Raw genomic sequence first — 19696 nt, 5'->3', positions numbered from 1 at the left:
TTTGTTGGTTGGTGGTTCAATGAGGAGACAGCAAATAGTCTGACCTGCAAAATAACCAGGCCAAGAGAAAAGCTCTACCCAGCAACAAGAACAGGAAGAACGACAGGAAGCCAATCCGGCTGAAAAGTGCTTAACCTCTTCAGAATATGCAACATTTCCTCCCCCTGAAGCCTCCATCTGAGAAACCCTTCCCTAAGAGAAAATCCAGTGCCGCACACTCTGCAATGATGCCCATTGCAGCGATTATTACCCAAAATTTTCCTGAAACTCTGTTTTTGTCTTAGAAAAGGAAAGGATGAGTGCCCAAGGGATTTTAAAGAAATTTGAGAGTGGGTAGTGGATGAAGGAGGGAATTGTGGTTTATTTTGAGACTTTTGTCTTTATTTTTCTTTGTGTTTGTTTTATGTACCGAAATAAAAGTGTGAACAAAAAGTAAAAATAAAACAAGCTCTAGGAGAGAACTTGAAAGCATCTATTATTGCCATGGTGTTTCAGAAGACAATAGTATCTTCTCATTGCATAAAAGTTTATCATTGTTTAATAATATCCCCTCTTCTCCTTCTCCTCCCCTCCCCTCCCTTTCTCACAATAATACAGGCGGCGACCATTTTACAAGCATCCAGTTGACACACAATTAGATTAAAGAACCATTAGAAGGGAGAACAGGAGGGGCCTTGAAGGTACCCATCAACAGTTTGTCATATTCTTCCTGACTATGATGAGGTGTATAATGGTGAGAAGGATTATATTTCTATTTAAATTATAGTAGTTATTTCTAATTTTACATTGATATGTAAATTTAGATATTGTGATATTACAATTTTACATATTACTCCTAAGCAAACTGTATGCAAATTAATGCCTTACTAGGTGATTCATTTTAGCTTTTTTGGCATCAGTAGATTACCCTACTAACTGTGCACCATTACTGTGAGCCCTGAGCCTCAAAATAATAAGAGGCCAGCACTGCAAAAGGCTCTGTTGCTGTTTTTGCTGGGAGTCATAGAATTGTAGAGTTGGAAGGGATCCCAAGGATCATCCCCTGCATTGCAGGAATCTTTTGCCGAACATGGGGATCAAACCCACAACCCTGAGATTGTAGAGAATCTCATGCTCTACCAACTGAACTAGAAGGTTAAAGAGTCCTTTGTCCACACCTTAGTTTACACTGGAGTGAAACTGCTCAGGCCTTGTTAAACTCAAATGATGGCACCATGATTAGTTGCCAATAGGAGTTATATGTTGTTTTGTGACCACAGGCCTCCACTACACCAATGCCGCAGACTGCACAGAAAGCTGCCCTGGAAGGATGTTGTCAATTGAGTCTTGCAGATTGAAATTTGATATGGCGTGCGACAAGCAATAGGGTTCAGCATTCCCACTAATCCTTGAAATGTTTAACAACAGGGATTGGAGGCCTTTCGAGTTTCAAACTGTGTTTGTCACATAAACGCAGCACAGGAATTTCCTTCAGAAGGGTGTTTAAAATATTCATGAAATAAAAATGAAGATTTCAGTCCTCAAGTCTCAGCCTGGGCAATGATGCAGTCACAGACATTACGGAGCACTCAGTTGCATGGTAATGTGCCATTTGATACAAAAGTTGAGGGGCCTGCTGTGCAGTAATGTCAGACAATTCTTTTAAATCATGAACAGAAAAGAGAAGAGAGGGTGGCTAAGGTCCTTTGCGATTGGGCACTATATTTAGATTAAGTCAAGAAGCCACTTTGACTTGTCAGCTGAATGTTTTCCATACAATCAAGTGATATGTCGGGGTGGTTTCAGGTGAACAACTGAGATGGTCACTGCGGTGGAGAAATCAGCATAAGGTGATCTTTTTGGAATGGAGACCATTTATCTGAGTGTTCTGAAAAACACTTTATTCCTCCTGCGAATGCCTTGGAAATTTGCAGGCAAGCAGCTGTGCTTTGCCAAAGACAAAACAGTTTACTGTGGAATCTCCACACTGGATGGTATTCAACTCCCTTTTACGAAGAGTAGACCCATCAAAATTTGAAAACCGAACTTAATCATGGCCATTAATTCCAGTGGGCCTACTCTGAGTAAAAGTTAGTTAAACACAATCCATTGTTTCGTAAACTATCCCTTGACACAACAGCACAGTTCAGATATTTTACCCTGCAGTAACATCCTTTGCATGGTGAGGGCTGGATCTGGACCTCGTAAGAACCAAGAAGCCTACTGGATCTGGTCCATGGCTGTCAACTTTTCCCTTTTCTTGGAATAAGGGAATTTCCCTTTAAAAAAGGGAAATGTTGACAGCTATGATCTGGTCAAAGGGCCATCTAGTTCACAATTCTATTCTCACAGTGATGATCCAGATGCATCTGGGAAGCCAACAAGCAGGACATGAGTACCATAGCACTTCCCTCCCTCGTGTTCCAGACGTTCTTCCTCACGGAAGCAGAGACTACAGTCCAAGAAACCAAACCTTTCCTGCTGAGACCACCTGCACAGCCAGTGGTTTACTTCCAGTATTTTCTTCTCTCTTCCTGGGCCACAACCTTCAACAGGAAGGAGTGATGAAGGAGACAAAGGTCTCCCTGCTCACTTTCCTTGAATCATGCATATATTTAATGCTTTTTTTCATGTCCCCTTTCTAAATCATCATTGTCTCTGTAGTCCCATACCTTGTCTCTGTAGATCATTTTGGTTGCCCTTTTCTGCACCTCGCACCATGGGAATAACATATTTGAGCTGCACACTCATGCAGAAGTGTACATGCACTTCACTCTATATATTCAGTCCTCTTGATCCTGAGAGTATCATGGAGCTCACACAATATTTTTTTGAAAATCTAAATGATTCTAGGTAGGATGGAGAAATGTCAGGGTAATCCCCCCTCCTTCTACTGAGCCTGCCACTGTTGTCCACAAAGTCACCTATGTGCAAACATGTGTTGGCAGGCTGTGGAAATGGCTGTCTCATTCAGTTATTGGTACTTTTAGAATTAAGTGATTTGGGCAGTTCTAGCTCGGGTTGACTATGTCTATAGATGAAAACAAAAGTGATTGTTCAAGTGAGACGCTAACAGCTGAGATGAGATCAGTGCAGCACGAGAGTAAGTGAACCAGTTGCATATTTGTCAACACATTCCAAATGAGAGCTATTTCCTAGCAGATTCACACTTTTCTCCTTTAGTGCACTGAAGACTTTATCATGCAGAAACTGATTCTGGGACATTCACACCTGAACCTGTGTGTGTGGTCCGAGAGTATTACTTCAACCTCCGGCCACACACACTTCATGAACAAGAACAGGGGTCAGCAAACTTTTTCAGCAGGGGGCTGGTCTACTGTCCCTCAGACCAGGCAGGCCCCACAAATAACCCAGAGATGCATTTTGAATAAAAAGACACATTCTACACATCCGCCATGACCTCCCTGCCAATTTGGATACAATAAAGGAACCGGAGGCCCCTCGACTGTCCTCGGGTCCAGTATTGGACCACTTTGACTGGATATCCCCAGCCGATGTGGACAGACTCCTCTGAGCTGGAAAGCCCACCACCTGTCCTCTCGACCCGTGCCCGTCTTGGCTGATTAGAGCGTGTCCAGACGAGGTGCGGGCCCTCCTGGGGGATATCATCAATTTGTCCCTTGGCACGGGGACATTCCCTGTGGAACTGAAGGAGGCAGTGGTGCGCCCGCTCTTAAAGAAAACATCATTAGATCCTTTAGATCTATCCAATTACCGCCTGGTTTTGAATCTTCCGTTCCTGGGTAAGGTGATTGAGAGAGCGGTTGCCGAACAGCTTGGTAGGTTTCTGGATGAAACATCGGCTCTGGATCCAATCCAGGCCGGCTTCCGCGCGGGTCATGGGACCGAGACAGCTCTGGTTGCCCTAACAGATGATCTTCGTAGACAGCTGGATCGAGGCGGGTCGGGGCTGCTGATTCTTCTAGATCTGTCAGCAGCTTTCGACATGGTCGATCACGAACTCCTGGACCACCGCCTTGCCGACGTGGGGATTCAGGGCACAGTCCTTCAATGGCTGCGCTCGGTTCTCTCTGGTCGGGGACAGAGGGTGGCGCTTGGGGGGGAATTGTCATCGCGCCACTCCTTGGTGTGTGGAGTACCTCAGGGTGCGATACTCTCCCCGATGCTTTTCAACATCTTTATGCGCCCCCTTGCCCAGCTTGTCCGGAGTTTTGGGCTGGGTTGCCATCAGTATGCTGATGACACCCAACTCTATCTGTTGATGGATGGCCATCCTGACTCGGCCCCAGACACACTGACCAGATGTTTGGAAGCTGTGGCTGGATGGTTACGTGGGAGCCGGTTGAAGCTAAATCCTTCGAAGACAGAGGTCCTGTGGCTGGGACGGGACGATATGGGATTGAGGGGGCAACTCCCATCTCTTGCGGGGGTGCAATTAGTGCCAGCACCATCCGTTAAGAGTTTGGGTGTAATCTTCGACACCTCCCTTTCCATGGAGGCGCAGATTGCAGCTATAACAAAGGCAGCATTATTTCATCTCCGCCAAGCTAAGCAGTTGGCTCCTTACCTCTCTCGCCCTAACCTAGCCACTGTGATCCATGCGACGGTCACCTCCAGACTGGATTATTGTAACTCGCTCTACGTGGGGCTGCCCTTGAGACTGACCCAGAAACTCCAGCGGGTGCAGAGTGCTGCAGCAAGACTCCTTACGGGGTCTTCGCTGCGAGACCACATTCACCCGGTGTTATACCAGCTGCACTGGCTCCCGGTGGAGTACAGGATCAGGTTTAAGGTGCTGGTTTTAACCTTTAAACCCCTATACGGCCTAGGACCCTAGTACCTACGAGACCGCCTCTCCTGGTATGCCCCACAGAGAAACTTACGGTCTTCAAATAAAAACATCTTGAAGGTCCCAGGCCACAGAGAAGTTAGGCTGGCCTCAACTAGAGCCAGGGCTTTTTCGGCTGTGGCTCCGATCTGGTGGAATGCTCTGTCACTAGAGACTAGGGCCCTGCGGGACTTGACATCTTTCCGCAGGGCCTGCAAGACAGAGCTGTTCCACCAGGCCTTGGGCCAGGGCACAGCCTGACTCCCTCCCTCGGCAATCTTCGTGGAGCTCTGGCACAATGGTTGCCAGTGGCTTGATTTGAATCAATTTTATAATGAATGATTTTAGAGTGTTGTTTGTGCTGTACTTTTGTACTCTTTTATTGTTGTTAGCTGCCCTGAGCCCGGCTTCGGCTGGGGAGGGCGGGATATAAATAAAATTTATTATTATTATTATAAAACACACTGATTCCCGGAACATCCACGGGCTGGATTTAGAAGGCGATTGGGCCGAATCCGACCCCAGGCCTTAGTTTTCCTACCCATGAGCAAGATCTTAATGTATGGTGCACAGTGCATACATCAATTAATATATGTCACAAAGTTTTGTGGGTGGCTTACAGAAAATATGAAATGCAACTCAATACAGGGAAATGCACCTCAGTACAATAAAATATTAAAATGAAATATATATTTTTTTTTACTGCTGTAATTTCAACTTCAGACTCTAACCCTGTGGGGAACTCTCTTGCACACCTGAACCCTGCAGAAAGCAGGACTGAATTCCCAGCTGATGCATGGGAATTCAATCCTGCTTGATCACTGTCTCCCCACTCCACCCTATCTGACAAAGTTGACTCGCCGGGTGGGGGAACATAAAGATCCAGCTTGCTACATAAGAAAGCTTCCCCATCACTGCTGTAATCTGGGACAGAGTACCGTATTTCTGAACATCTTCAGAGTTCATCTCACTCTTGCATAAACATAACCAGAACCAATACTTCCAGGGTGGGGAATAAGTGATTCTAGTCAGGCATACACCTCTTAGGTTGCTTTATGCTGTGAAGTGGTCTATAAATTTCTTTAAGTAATAATGAAATACATACTGCCGGTTTTAGAAATTAAGCAATGGACTTAAGATCTATAGTCCACCAGAAATTCCTCTAGTGACTTAAAATGGCATTTTCTCAACCTATTTTAAGTTCTCTATATTACCATTCCTCCTCCCTGCTCCCCACCTCAACTGAAAACTGAGCACTATAGGTCACAAGCCATGAAATGGTGCTGAGGTGGGCTGAAACGCAGTTAAGACTGAAGAATTAGAATACCCAGCATTCAGGCTGCAGCCCATCTGCGTAATTAACATCCATTCGGCCCCTTTGCCAAGCAAAGGGAAGTCAGTGGTGTGCACAGTGATGACTGGATGCAGTTTGCATCCTGTCCAAACAAGACCCAAACTGTGCTCAATTGTCTGGTCCTGCTTATTACCTTGATGGAATTCACCACATTGACCCCAGCAAGTAAGTGTACCATTTACACCCTCTACTGAACACTGTCATTTTACCCAGCTGTGTGAAGTACCTCTAGACATTATACCAAATCCCCTGGTTTTCTTTCATTCCCCCTGGTATTAAGGCTTTTTACCCCCTTTGACAAACAGCAGCTTTATACAAAACAACATTCATCCCAGGTTTTTCAGCCTCCTACCTGTGGTGATGGAAATTGATGAAGCACTACCTGAATATTAGTAATGCACATAATCTAATGGCTAAATATAGAACTGACAAAGGCCCTCCCTTAGATAGCAGCAGCATGGGGAAAAATCAATGTCATTCCTGATACAGTTGCCTGACAGACATCTTCAAGAAGAGTTTTATCTTTACTTGTCACTGATTCACAGATATGCCTTGGCATCGGATTATAGAGTGCTTTTATTCTGTTGTTTTTTTGCAGGTAGAGGCACATTTTAAGATTGATTTCTCTTGTGTCTCTATACTTTTAGGACTGTTCTATATGTTGGAACAGATTTCCATTTTTCCACTGCAGGCTGAGTGCATCTTTTCCATAATGTTCATGTGTCTGGAAAAGGATACATATAATCCTCAGATAATCACGGTTCCTAGGAGTGTGCCCTGACTATTTTTAGGCAACTGTGTGATATAGGTATATTTCACGGGAACTGGGAGGGAAAGTGTTAGGGATGGATTGCCAGGGATGGATTGCTGAAGGATAGGACTGGATTGTAACTCATCTTGATCACTTGCTTGGAAAAGGCCTTCCTAGATGTAGTCTGCCTGCAATGTAAACCCCATTTTTTGCCAGTAAAGACACTTCATGTATTCATGTTTTCCATGCCCCTCAGTAAACCTCAATATAGCCTAACGTGGGCTGCTTGTAAAACTGGAGATTGTCTTTGGCTTGTATATGTTTTGGCACAGGGAACCATTTCAATATGAAGTAGCCTCAGAATCCTTTTGGCATTTCTGAAAGAATGGGGCAGGATGAATAATTCACTTGAGAAGCAGTTGACATTATGCTGGAGCTTCAGCAAACTTTATTTAAACATTTTTTAAAAATGAGATGAATCAGTAAGTGTTCATCTGAGCTCGTCGTGCTTCAGAATAAATGACTGATTGAAAGTGATTTTTCAAAAAGGAAAAGGAAAGGTTATTTTTATTATTAAAAGATCACAGGGCAGTTCTCTCCAAACAGATCTTCCCAAACGGTTCCTAAATCAAGGTTTTAAGAACAACATAAACAAGAAGGGAAGACTTATGCAGGAGTTACACGGCTATAAAGTGGTTTGCAAATAGAAGGATAAAAAAGCAGGCCAAGAAAATGGGAGTGGTAATCAGCAGTCACCTTCTGTGCCTAGGCAATTAAGAGTACATCCCTCAGAATTGTTTATTGATATATATATATATATATATATATATATGCAGGTTTTGGTGTCCTCGGGTGTCTTCCCGTGTAAAAGTTGGGGTGTCTAGGCGACGTTTCGACGAGGTCTCACTCGTCATCTTCAGGCTGGTGCTTTCGGCTTCTTGTTACTGGAACAGAGCAGGATCTCAGTGTTTGAGTTCCTATAAATACTGTTGAGGGGGTGTGATGTATAGCCTCCAATGTTCTGGGCAGAGAGGAAGTTCCCAGGCTAGTGTGCCTTTTCTTCTTTTGTTCCTTAATTACTTGAGGGATATCTTGAGTGATTTCTTGAGTGATATCCTGAGTACCACTTAGGTGGGTCATTAGGTGTGGATTAGTTGCTAAAGTCTTTGTGTCTTGACCTCTTGAACTTTGTGAAGAGTTTTTCTGAGAAGATGGCTGTACTACACTTAGTTGTGCTCTGGCTTGGCTTCGTGTATAGGGGCGAGCTGTGGTTTTGTGGCCTGTGTCAGCCAGATCTGTGTAGGGATTGCAGGGGGGTGCAGCATCCGGAGGTGCCACCATGGTTTGGCTACTGGATGGTGTCTGTAATTTATCTGTGGAGAGGGTCTGGGTTTGGGTCTGGTGTGGTTGATTGGTGATGGCGTTCTGTGTGCCTCTGGATCTGGTGTCAGTTTTTGTGGGGAGGGCTAATTTCCAGATGTCTGGCAAGCGGGATGTGTCGTCACGCTTGTTCATGTTGGGAACTTCCTCTCTGCCCAGAACATTGGAGGCTATACACCACACCCCCTCAACAGTATTTATAGGAACTCAAACACTGAGATCCTGCTCTGTTCCAGTAACAAGAAGCCGAAAGCACCAGCCTGAAGATGACGAGTGAGACCTCGTCGAAACGTCGCCTAGACACCCCAACTTTTACACGGGAAGACACCCGAGGACACCAAAACCTGCATTCCTGTACCCGTGAAAATCTACGAAAGCATATATATATATATATATATATATATTGTCAGGGAACTGCCATCAGAGAGAGAGATGGGGGAAAGGCTCCAGGAGAATAGGAGAGACTCTACAGCAGAAGCAGGAACCAGCAGGGGGAGCACAGGAGTTCCAGCGGAAGGGGAATCGGAGGGAAGGCTCTGGGATACTTCTAGTGAGAATAGTGCAGAGGTATCAAGACCCCCGTTAGCAACTCCCACCCCTCGCCGGAAACTGTCACGCAGAGAGTCACGAAGGCGCATGTCCGTCAAACAGCTTTTATGTTGGAGTAAATTCCGTAGACGCCCACTGTCAGATTCTACCAGCGACTGACGGAGCCATGCTTTGGGGGCTCCGTTAGTGCCTGGGTTTGGTTGACCAGCCAAACCCCAGAGGGATTAAGCTTTTACGCACAAGCAGCTCATTATCCCATCACATATATATATCCCTTTTTTGCTTTTAAGTTGTTTTATACCTTAACTGTATTGTTTTTATCTTTTTAATAATGTACACTGCTTTGATTTGTTTAGTAATTTAGCAATATATATATATATATATATATATATATATATATATATATATATATATATATAAAATAAAGAAATAATAAACCAATCCAACAAGATCTGATGGGCTACAGTTTCTCCATCCCTGATACAGTGGTACCTCGGGTTACATATGCTTCAGGTTACAGACGCTTTAGGTTACAGACTCCGCTAACCCAGTTACAGATAGGTAGCCGTGTTGGTCTGCCATAGTCAAAACAAAAAAAATTTCCTTCCAGTAGCACCTTAAAGACCATTTTAGTTAGTTCTTGGTATGAGCTTTCGTGTGCATGCACACTTCTTCAGATACCCAGAAATAGTACCTCGGGTTAATAACTTTGCTTCAGGATGAGAACAGAAATGTGTGGCGGCAGCTGGAGGCCCCATTAGCTAAAGTGGTGCTTCAGGTTAAGAACAGTTTCAGGTTAAGAACAGACCTCCGGAACGAATTAAGTACTTAACCCGAGGTACCACTGTATATAGAATAGTTTGTTCACCATGGGGGTTATACTTGTTGCATCTGTTTTCTTCTTCTGGAACACATTTTTTACCTGGGTCACACAGACTAACATAAGAGCAGGCTAGATGTTGGATAATGCAGTGGAAATAGAAATGTAAATACCTCATCCTTCCAGTTTCCATCCTTCTTCATAAAGTGGAACTTATTGCATCTTACTCTGGGTAGCAAAAAAGTTCTACTTCAGGTGTTAGGAGGAATATTGTAAAACAAACATCACCTCTACATCTTTTAACACCAGAAATTGTTCTGTGTCTGTTGGGCATTGAATGTCCTTTCTTGCGCCAGCAGCTGATTCTACTAATGGCCCATTCCAAATCTCCTGTTCCAGAACTGTATGAGACAAGATATTTTATGACAGATTACAAAGTCTAGGTGCACTACCTGCTTCTGATATGACTTTCCAGAACGATAAAATCACCGGGATGTTAATATTAAATGCTGTATCCTTTTCTCACCCTCATATGATATAAGCTGACATTTACTATAGATGGCTGCTATAGGTACTTTTATCTACCCATAACATTGTATTGCTGCCTCAGAGCAAACACATGTGCTTCAGAGCTAGAACTAAAATGCTTGCTGCATGCGTGAACTGGTTTTAAGAAAACACTGGCTTATTCTTCTCACATGAGGACCAAGTCAGACATTCAGCATTCAAATCTGATCTCCCAGTTATTGGACCAATTGAATGGCCCATAAATACTCCTTTGGCAGAATTATGCACATGGCCAATGCTGAAAGCATTGATAATAATGAATGCAACCACATTGGACATCAAAGGGAAGATGATAACAGGAGGAATTTGTCTCAAGTTGTAAAATCAGACAAGGCATCAAAGTACAGAGTATGCTGATTTATCGCTCAGAAATGAACAAGGTGTGCTCAGTGTCCATTTTAAAGAAAGGGGTTGTGGGTGTTTTCTAAGTTCTGAAAGAGAGTGGCTTTTATTTTATGAATTTGAAATTGGGCAGGTAATTAGCACCCTAAATGAAATGCGGACATGCATTGTGCCTGTCGCTCTTTCCACAGCTGGAAATAAAGCAACTTTTCCTCTTTCCTTCTCAGAATCAAAAGCTACTCAATTACAGTTAGTAATATGAAAAAGGCTTCAGGAGAAAGGCTTGAGGCTATGAAGCCCCCAAATGGCTTCCCCTTAATGGTTCCATTATTAAGTTTTTCTATTTTTAGCTGAATTCCCAGGTACCCTCTACCTGCACCCCCCTCCTTAATTCTCTTAGCTGTTCAACAGTTTCTTACCACAAAAGAAGATGGCTTTGTGTTATGTTGCTATGGCAACCCCTGCTGTCACCCTACAAAGTATAGGGAGGGAAGTGGATCAGAGAGGGAAGAAAATCAAAGCTAGAAATAATGATTTTCAGCATATTCTACACAATATGCATATTGTGACACCACATCCAGATAGCTTGTGTTTTAGGAGAATGGAAACTGAAGGATGTTGAGGAGAGAGTCATGTTTTATTTCACTTCCTTTCCCAATGGAATTTTGTTTCCTTCTGCAATCTTGGTAGGGATGACACAGTCATCCAATAGGTATTATAGCCACCATGAGTATTGTGCTTTCAAAGGTGTGGACAGTTATTCTGAGTACAGGGAAGACCATAGCTCCATGGTTGAGTGTCTGCTTTGCATGCAGTAGGTTCTAGGTTCAATCCCCAGCATATTCAGGTCGGGCTGGCAGAGACATCTGCCTGAAACTCTGGACAGCTGCTCCAAACCTGGTATTGTCTGTGTTGACAATACTGGGCTAGATGAGCCATTGTCTACTTCAGTACCATATGAAACAGGGTACTGTTATGATGCCTTATGTCTGATCCTATCAAATTTACCATTTATTGGGGTGTGGGAAGAGAGAAATGGTCAGCAGCTACACGAGAGTGTCTCGTGCAAGCTCATCAGAAGGGGGAAATCATAGAATGTGGAAACTCTTCTGCAATCTCATTAAGGTTTAAGTATCATTATGGAATGTACATTCTATTTTGGATCCAAATAGGCAACCCAGTGAAAGGGGTTTTTCTATGAAAAATAAATTGAAAAATCTGAGAAAATTGCAACAGGGTGGGGATGCCCTTGCAGAGATCACAAGCCACTTTGTGGCCCTGGACACTTTTGCAAGCCAGGGAAACTGTTGCAGTCTCCCCACCCAACACACAACCACCCAATACCCAACACCCCACCCAACACATAACACCCCACCCAACACACAACACTGCAACTTAGTTTGCTATCTGTAATTTTCAAAACTTGTTTGAGTGAAATGAGGGGTGGTGAAGGGGACCTTGTGTGTGTGTGCCAAGGAAGGTATTCTCAGGGCAGATGGGAATAAACACCATTGTCTGTAGAATAATATAATATATATTTAATTTAAAAAAGCATCTGTAACTGCCCCTGATTATAAAATATTCTTTAAAATAAAAGATGCTGCGGTGACCAGCGCCAGACCTGGTGCAGCCCATCATGGTCACATCAGCCCACGTGATAATAAAATGAACATGTGTAACCTGGACTACTGGGGAGCGGGTGGGGCTGTGGTGTAAACCACTGAGCCTCTTGGGCTTGCTGATTGGAAGGTCGGTGGTTCAAATCCATGCGACAGGGTGAGCTCCTGTTGCTCTGTCTCAGCTCCTGTCAACCTAACATCTTGAAAGCATGCCAGTGCAAGTAGATAAATAGGTACTGCTGTGGCAAGAAGGTAAACAGTGTTTCCATGCGCTATGGTTTCCATCACGGTGTCCCGTTGTGCCAGAAGCTGTTTAGTCATGCTGGCCACATGACCCGGAAAGCTGTCTGTGGACAAACGCCGGTTCCCTTGGCCTGAAAGCGAGATGAGCGCCACACCCCATAGTCACCTTTGACTGAACTGTCCAGGGGTTCTTTACCTTTACCTGGACTAGGGATGAGTGAATCTGTCAATTTAAGCTTCTCTCAGTTTCTCATTTGTCCACACTCCAGTTTAGTTATCACATTTCCAAATTAGTTTTCCTTAGCCCTACCTGGAGGCACCATGGGTTGGACCTGCCAACTTCTGTTTGATCACTGAGCTGTAGCGCTGAGAGTTTCTGAATACCTATGATGTTCAGGCACTTTTTTGTTCAAAGTTGTTATAGTGAGGTTGCTTTTCCAGCTTTCTCCTGAACTTTGTTCGCTCCTATTTATTTAATTCTATAGTTGGAAAATTAGAACAGTTCATGTAGAGGAAATTTGTGGCCTGGAGAAATCATCCAAAATCCAGTTCCTGAGAAATCAGTGCTGATATGTTGACACATTTGTATCAATTAGCTGTAGGGTCAGGGGGGAGAGCTTGGCAAGTGGAAGAGAGATGCTGATCCCTACATCTCTATAGCACTGACTGACAGCTGGAAAATCATCCTAAGAAAATGACAGACAACTTGTTCAGTACTGAAAACTACACTGAATTTCCCCCCTGCATTATGTATAGAGATGGCTAGAAAACTAGTGTATCGACAAGGAGAGTACGAACACATGTTCAAGACGTTCTCTTGCACACTGACTATATCAATGTTGTCTAGCAATTGGTGTTCAGAGGCATATTGACAGTGGAGACAAAAGACAGTCATCATGACTAGCAACTACTGATAGCCTTATTCTCCATGAATTTGTCTAATCCTCTTTGGTAGCCATCCAAATTGGTAGCCATCACTGCCTTCTGTAGGAGCGAGTTCCAGAATTTAACTATGCCTTGCTTGAAGAAGTAAGCTGCACTGAATCTTCCAAAAGCTCCCTTGGATGTCTATGACTTCTACTGTTGAGGTTTCCTCTAACCACTTTCTCCATGCTTATAATGCACCTGAAGCTCAACTGGGAGGAAGCCCATCTGATCTCAGCTGGGATGGAGTTTCAAAGGACTGGGCCCACAATACTTAATTCATGACACTTGGCAGATGACAGCTGTGCATCTGAGCTATGGGAGACCACTAACAGAGATTTCCACCAAAGATCTCAAGGACTGGGTAGGGATATGCAGAATCAGGCTGTCCTTAACGTATTCTGGACCAAAGTTTTTAAGGGCCTTTGAAATGAATACAAGTACATTGACCCTGGCTCAGTAACACAAATGAGCAGCCACTGTAAGTAGTAGGCTAGGTCTCTGGCACATTTGTAATATTTAGCACATGTGATCATCAAATACCATGTGCACAGCCCTGAAGTATTCTGGGCTTCTTTGTTTCATCATGTATCAATCTCTGCATAGATCCTCTTCCATCCATTCTTACATATGTTGGTTTGTTGCCAAGAATAGTTCCCAAATAAGATAGGTCTGGGTGCACCTATTTTATTTTATTTTATTTTAGAATTTTGAAGTGAATTCATCTGGCTGACTGAACCTTGAAGTCAGGAGCATGGAGACCAAAGTCCAGACTAGAGGAAAGAGGGCTCCCTTACAGCTGAAATCTAGTGAAGCTTGCTGTAAGTAGGAATAAGAAATCTTATTGTGTGGACTTTAAGCATGGTGACTGACTGCCTTCCTTTCTCAGAGAGAGAGCCAAAACTCCAGCATTGCTGATGGCACAGACACACCGACCACCAGTTATGTAACTTATGACATCTTTTTTTGTATTTTCTCTCCCCCTCCCCACCTTCCTTCGTGCTTCTGAAGTGATGATGTTTCCTCTTCACTGGGTTTGCGTGTCCCTGCTGGGGACTTTAAATTGCATGTTCAGTGATAGGACTTGACTGCTCTTTAATGCTTCCTGCAAATCTTATTAACCGTATGGTAATAAATGGAGGAGGTGCACAATTAACTGGGTGGCTCGTAATCTGCACTTTGCATCCTGTTAAGTATGCAAAGAGCAGGTAGGTGTTGCAGTTCCAAGAGAGAGAGAGAGAGAAATTATTTAAAGGTATGTACCATTATTGCTCAAGAAAGAAAGAAAAAGTGTGGAACTTGCTTTTAAGGTTGATTTTGCATACCTGACTTTCTAATTGTCTTAAATCTGTTTTTATAGTTTGGATTACAGAACAAATTAGAAAATGTGTTGTATCTTGTTTACCCAGATAATGATGCAATTCTGTTCTCATCAAATCAGGCTTTATTTGCCCTCACAAGACAGTTTAAAATAGCCTTGAAATAACAACAACCAGCCTCTCCTTTGTTATTTTAGTGCTTCCTTCTTCAAATGGAAGCCGTTTTGGAGATGCAGAATTATTATGCCTTTTCAGTCCAAAGTGGGAGACATTTCTTGCTGCTAAAGTAGAGGATTTGGAATCAGAAAACTCCACAGGTTCTGATCCCTAGTTGAAGCCAGCCACTTTCTTTCCTTTCAGAGCTTTCTATTTTGTGACCTGTGGGACTTGTCAATGGTCATGTGCATGACCAATTTTGAAGAACGTTTTCCACATGTGTCCTTCCACAGGATTGCTTGAGGTAAAAAACACACACCCCAAAGCCTGCTATAGCATCATGGCTAAGAATAAAAGTTGGGAAGCCAAAATTCTAATCCCACTTGAACCATGAACTCACCAAGTGGCATTTGACAAACTGCCATCTTTCAGCATCTTCCTCACTCTGTAATATTGGTATTATAATGATAGATATACTCAAGGGTCCTTGCAGAATTTTTTCCAGGGCTGGGGAAATATAAAACACGAAAGGGGAAACAGGCTAGTTTGTCACACACGCAAATAAGTAGAATGGCACATTTTGCCAGATAGCTTGGATTTTACAAATGCCAGAAACTTATTTTTTAAAAAATAAAAAAGCTGGGTGCCCAGAGATTATGATTGATCAGAGGGTGGGTGCAAACACCATGGATGCAATGCTGCTCACAAGTCACTGCTTAGTAGCCCTACATAAACATAGCATTGCAGCACAAACTTCACTGTTTGTAGCCTAGCCTGCAACTCCTTGTTCCTTTCTTTGCTAAATCCTGCTGTAAGAGCTTCCTTCTCTTAAATATAGATTCATGCTGGACATTACAGAGGGTTAAGAATCAAACAATGCAAGTGGAGCCTTGCTAGATCAGATCAATCCGTCTATCTAGGCCTGGGATATAGCCCTTCAGTCATTACTGGACTACAACTCCCATCATCCCTAGTTGGTTATGCTGGCTGGGGTTGGTGGGAATCCAACAGCATTAGGAGTTCCCCATCAATGATCTAGTCTAACATCTAACATACATTGGGAAAATGTATGCCCAAAAGTCTTGCTTTTTCCACAAACATCTACGTAATATTTGTTGGATTGGCAAGACAGCAGACGTAAGAAATGGCCCGTATGGTGGGGCGGCTGACACCGGCATCACTGCAGCTTACCTAGGTGGGGATGGGGCAGTGAGGTGGGTTGGTGGGTGGGCTTTGCAAGTACACCAGTGAGATTGCTGGATTGTCTCTGCTAGTCCACCTGCGCAGCCCAGACCCTGCTGCTGCTCCACCCCAGCCTTGTCCAGGTAAGCTGCAGAAACACTACAATATGGAGGCAGCCACATGACTCTGCCACACCATAGACCGATAGTGAAAAAAACTTCTGAATCCAACTAAAGCTGTTCAGCATCAGGTCAGCAAAAGCAAACTCGCTTTTATTTCTGCAGGCATGTTGGTGCGTGGTTAAAATGCATGCTCAGAGCATTTCATCCTTTCCCCATCAGGACTGGCAAGCTGTTTGTCTGTTTGTTTGCTTTAACATGTCAGGAGTTTAGACCACAACACTACCCACGTCCCTATTAATGGACCTAATAGGTATCTAAAGCCATTTGCACATAACAAAATATGTATTTTATCAAAGTAATTGTTGAACCGAAATACAATTAAGAAGACATATATTAATAGTGAAATACAATTAAGAAGAAGTATATTTTTGGGGGGGCCCCAAGAGAGTCGGGCCCTAAGCTATAGATTGTTTAGCTTATACACAAACCTGGCACTGCACATGCAGCATGCCAGTGGTTTCCTTTTTGCTTATCATCTCCTGATTCTCTTTTGCTGTTGAAGGGATCTGTGTAGGCACTCACCGTTCACTCAACATAATTCACCCACCTCCCACCCATGGACCCATCTGCCAGCTGTCATGGCACCTTTTCCAAATCCACACAGGCAGCCCTATCAGACTCGAAACACATATATCATATATGCCATAGGGGATCTCTGCTAAGCAAGCATTATGCATATAAGCAGGGAAATAGGCGAGAACTGCCCTAGCAATTAACATTTTCAAGCACCTCTGCTGTAAGGATCTAAATTTAAACCCTGATATCATTATCCTTGGCACAGGGCCCAATCCGTTTTCATCTGACCTACCTACAATGCCTTTTTTATTTTTTATGAATGAAAGCTATTTGCCAAATTGACTATTTTTGCTGTGGTTTTTTTATTTCAGATATTGCAGTGATAAGTGCTATGATAATTCCTGGAGAGAAGCAGAGAGGACGAAGCAGATAAATAAATAAATGAATGAATGGGTATCTGAATGAACATTGGCACTTGGGCATGCAACAAAAGTGTAGCTAGCTTTTTGTTTTGATAGACACGTGTGCCTTCATGTGTGGGGCAGGTAGAAAATAGGAGCTGCAATCTTGAAGGTTTTAAGAGCAAGAGAAAGGTAGTTGTTACGTGATCTGCAAAGAACAGGAATTTAAAACAAACAGCACCTGGAAGTCAAGCAGTGCTCCTTTAAACTCCCCGCCCCAGGAGAGACCTCCTAGGATTTCTGGTACTACTGATCATCCTTTGCATTGAAAGGCAGAGCTTGAGACAAGAAGTTCTGTGATCACTTTCCCCTTATTGCCAAAGGTGACATCTGAAAAGAGCAGGGCTTCCTCCTGAGTGTGTGTTGAGGGGAAACGGAGGAAGATGAAAGAAAACAGAGCTGAAGAGAATCACTTTATACCTCTGTGGTATTTGCCACTTGTTGTAAGGCAGCATTTCAAAAGATGAAAGCAAATGATTAAACCAAAACTTTTCAGCTTTCAGTTCAGGCTTACAGAAAGACAGAAACAGATATAGACACAATTATATGGATGCACCTGACCTTCAGCTACAGAAAACTCCTGAACTGCTAATTTATAGAGAATAGTTAAAAGTTGGTACACAGAATTCAGGGAAGTAAGTACACACAGGGCAGCAGTGGAACTCCTCCCATCTCCTCTCCCTGTGTGCCCCCTAAATCTGTTATGGGGTAACCCACATCCCTAACCCTGTAGGATAGCTCAGTTGAAAGAGCATGAGACTCTTAATTTCAAGATCATGGGTTTGAGCCCCACACTGGGCAAAAAGATTCCTACATTGCAGGGGCTTGTAGTAGATTACCCTTGTGGTCCTTTTCCAAAACTATGATTCTGTGGCAGATTTAGGGAGGCAGGAGTCGGGTGTTCTGTCGCATGAGAGTGAATCCTTGCATTGATGGAATGGTATTATTCTGTCACATCAAAAAATTGTTGTTGTTTAGTTGTTTAGTCGTGTCCGACTCTTCGTGACCCCATGGACCAGAGCACGCCAGGCACTCCTGTCTTCCACCGCCTCCCGCAGTTTGGTCAGACTCATGTTTGTAGCTTCGAGAACACCAGTGGCGTAGCGTGGGTTGTCAGCACCCGGGGCAAGGCAAGTAATTTGCGCCCCCCTAACCCGTGGATTTGCGCCCCCTAACCCTAACCCCCAGATGTTGCGCCCGGTGCGGCCGGCCCTCCCTGCACCCCCCATGCTATGTCACTGGAGGACACTGTCCAACCATCTCGTGTTCTATTATTCTGTCACATCAAAAAATAGCACATGGCATAAGCTTTTATGGACTACAGTCCATTTCATACTATGAATGAAGTGTCATCCAGAGTAGCAGATTTATGTATACAGTGGTACCTCAGGTTAAGTACTTAATTCATTCCGGAGGTCCATACTTAACATGAAACTGTTCTTAACCTGAAGCACCACTTTAGCTAATGTAGCCTCCTGCTGCCGCCACACCGCTGGAGTACAATTTCTGTTCTATCCTGAAGCACTATTTCTGGGTTAGCGCAGTCTGTAACCTGGAGCGTATGTAACCTGAAGTGTATGTAACCTGAGGTACCACTGTACATGGTTGGTTGGAGGAGGGATATTGTAAACAGGAAGGAAAGGGGAGGGATTCAGTTCAGTTTGCATTTTAAGGCGAACATACCAAATTTCACACTTCCTGAAACAATATGCGAACCAAAACACAGCTAGCCTTTGAATTACTGAATTTTGCAATGCACTTCTCCACCCAAGTAATATACTAGGGTAAAGTATGCCTCCAAAGCACATACAGTATTAGTAAAAATAGCATTAAAGTGGGGGAGATTGCTTTGGCAAAATGCAGACATTAGGCAAAATTGCATGCATATATATATATATATATATAGAGAGAGAGAGAGAGAGAGAGAGAGAGAGAGAGAGAGAGAAATAACCTGAAATACTGAGGAATTTGCATGGGAATTTTTTTTCAACTAATGTTGAAATGTAGAAAAACCAAACCTAAGACTGGAAAAATGAAAAACTGTGGGAAACTGAAACTGGCAAATTCCCCAATCCCTAATAAACAGTGAAACATGTGAAATGCAGGAAGTAAAGATGGTGATAATTACATAGTAACAATAGTCTTTCATTTTAAAAAGAAAAGAAAAACCAGTTCTTGATAACACAGACAGAGCCATGCAGCCTGAGCCAGGTCCCTTTGGATCTCAAGGCCCAAGGTATACTACTTTCCTCACCCTTGCTTGGGCCTTGAGCCCAGCGCAGGACAAAAGCAGTTCATCTAGAAAGAGCCTTTTAATAACAAGGCAGAATTGGTCTGCAGACCATGCCTGATATTCGCTGGTGGTGCGTGGATACTGAATTTCATCCCATTTCCCCCCTTTGTCACTCTGATATTTATAATCAACTGTGGAGCCAACCCCATGGGCCACAGGAGGTTGCAATCAGCATCTGTAGCACCCAGCTGCCAAACGTTGCCATTTCATGTACGCAGCAGAGAAGCGCAAGAATCAGCTATGCCTGGC

The 19696-nt window shown here is 43.5% G+C and overlaps 1 protein-coding gene and 1 long non-coding RNA gene across 7 annotated transcripts in view; one reads left to right on the top strand and one right to left on the bottom strand.

The window, feature by feature from the left end:
• Positions 1 to 19696, bottom strand: part of KCND3 (potassium voltage-gated channel subfamily D member 3) — a 269070-nt gene that overhangs the window by 170073 nt on the left and 79301 nt on the right. The window lies entirely within an intron of this gene.
• LOC309372691 lies at positions 512 to 18021 on the top strand. Its single transcript, XR_014169620.1, has 3 exons — positions 512 to 733; positions 15018 to 15117; positions 17065 to 18021. It is a non-coding gene; the product is annotated as an uncharacterized lncRNA (long non-coding RNA).

Source organism: Podarcis melisellensis (genome assembly GCF_964234715.1).
Source record: "Podarcis melisellensis genome assembly, chromosome: 6".
Taxonomy (NCBI): Eukaryota; Metazoa; Chordata; class Lepidosauria; order Squamata; family Lacertidae; genus Podarcis; species Podarcis melisellensis.
Note: the sequence above shows the minus strand (reverse complement) of the source record. Positions and strands in the feature narration are given on the sequence as shown.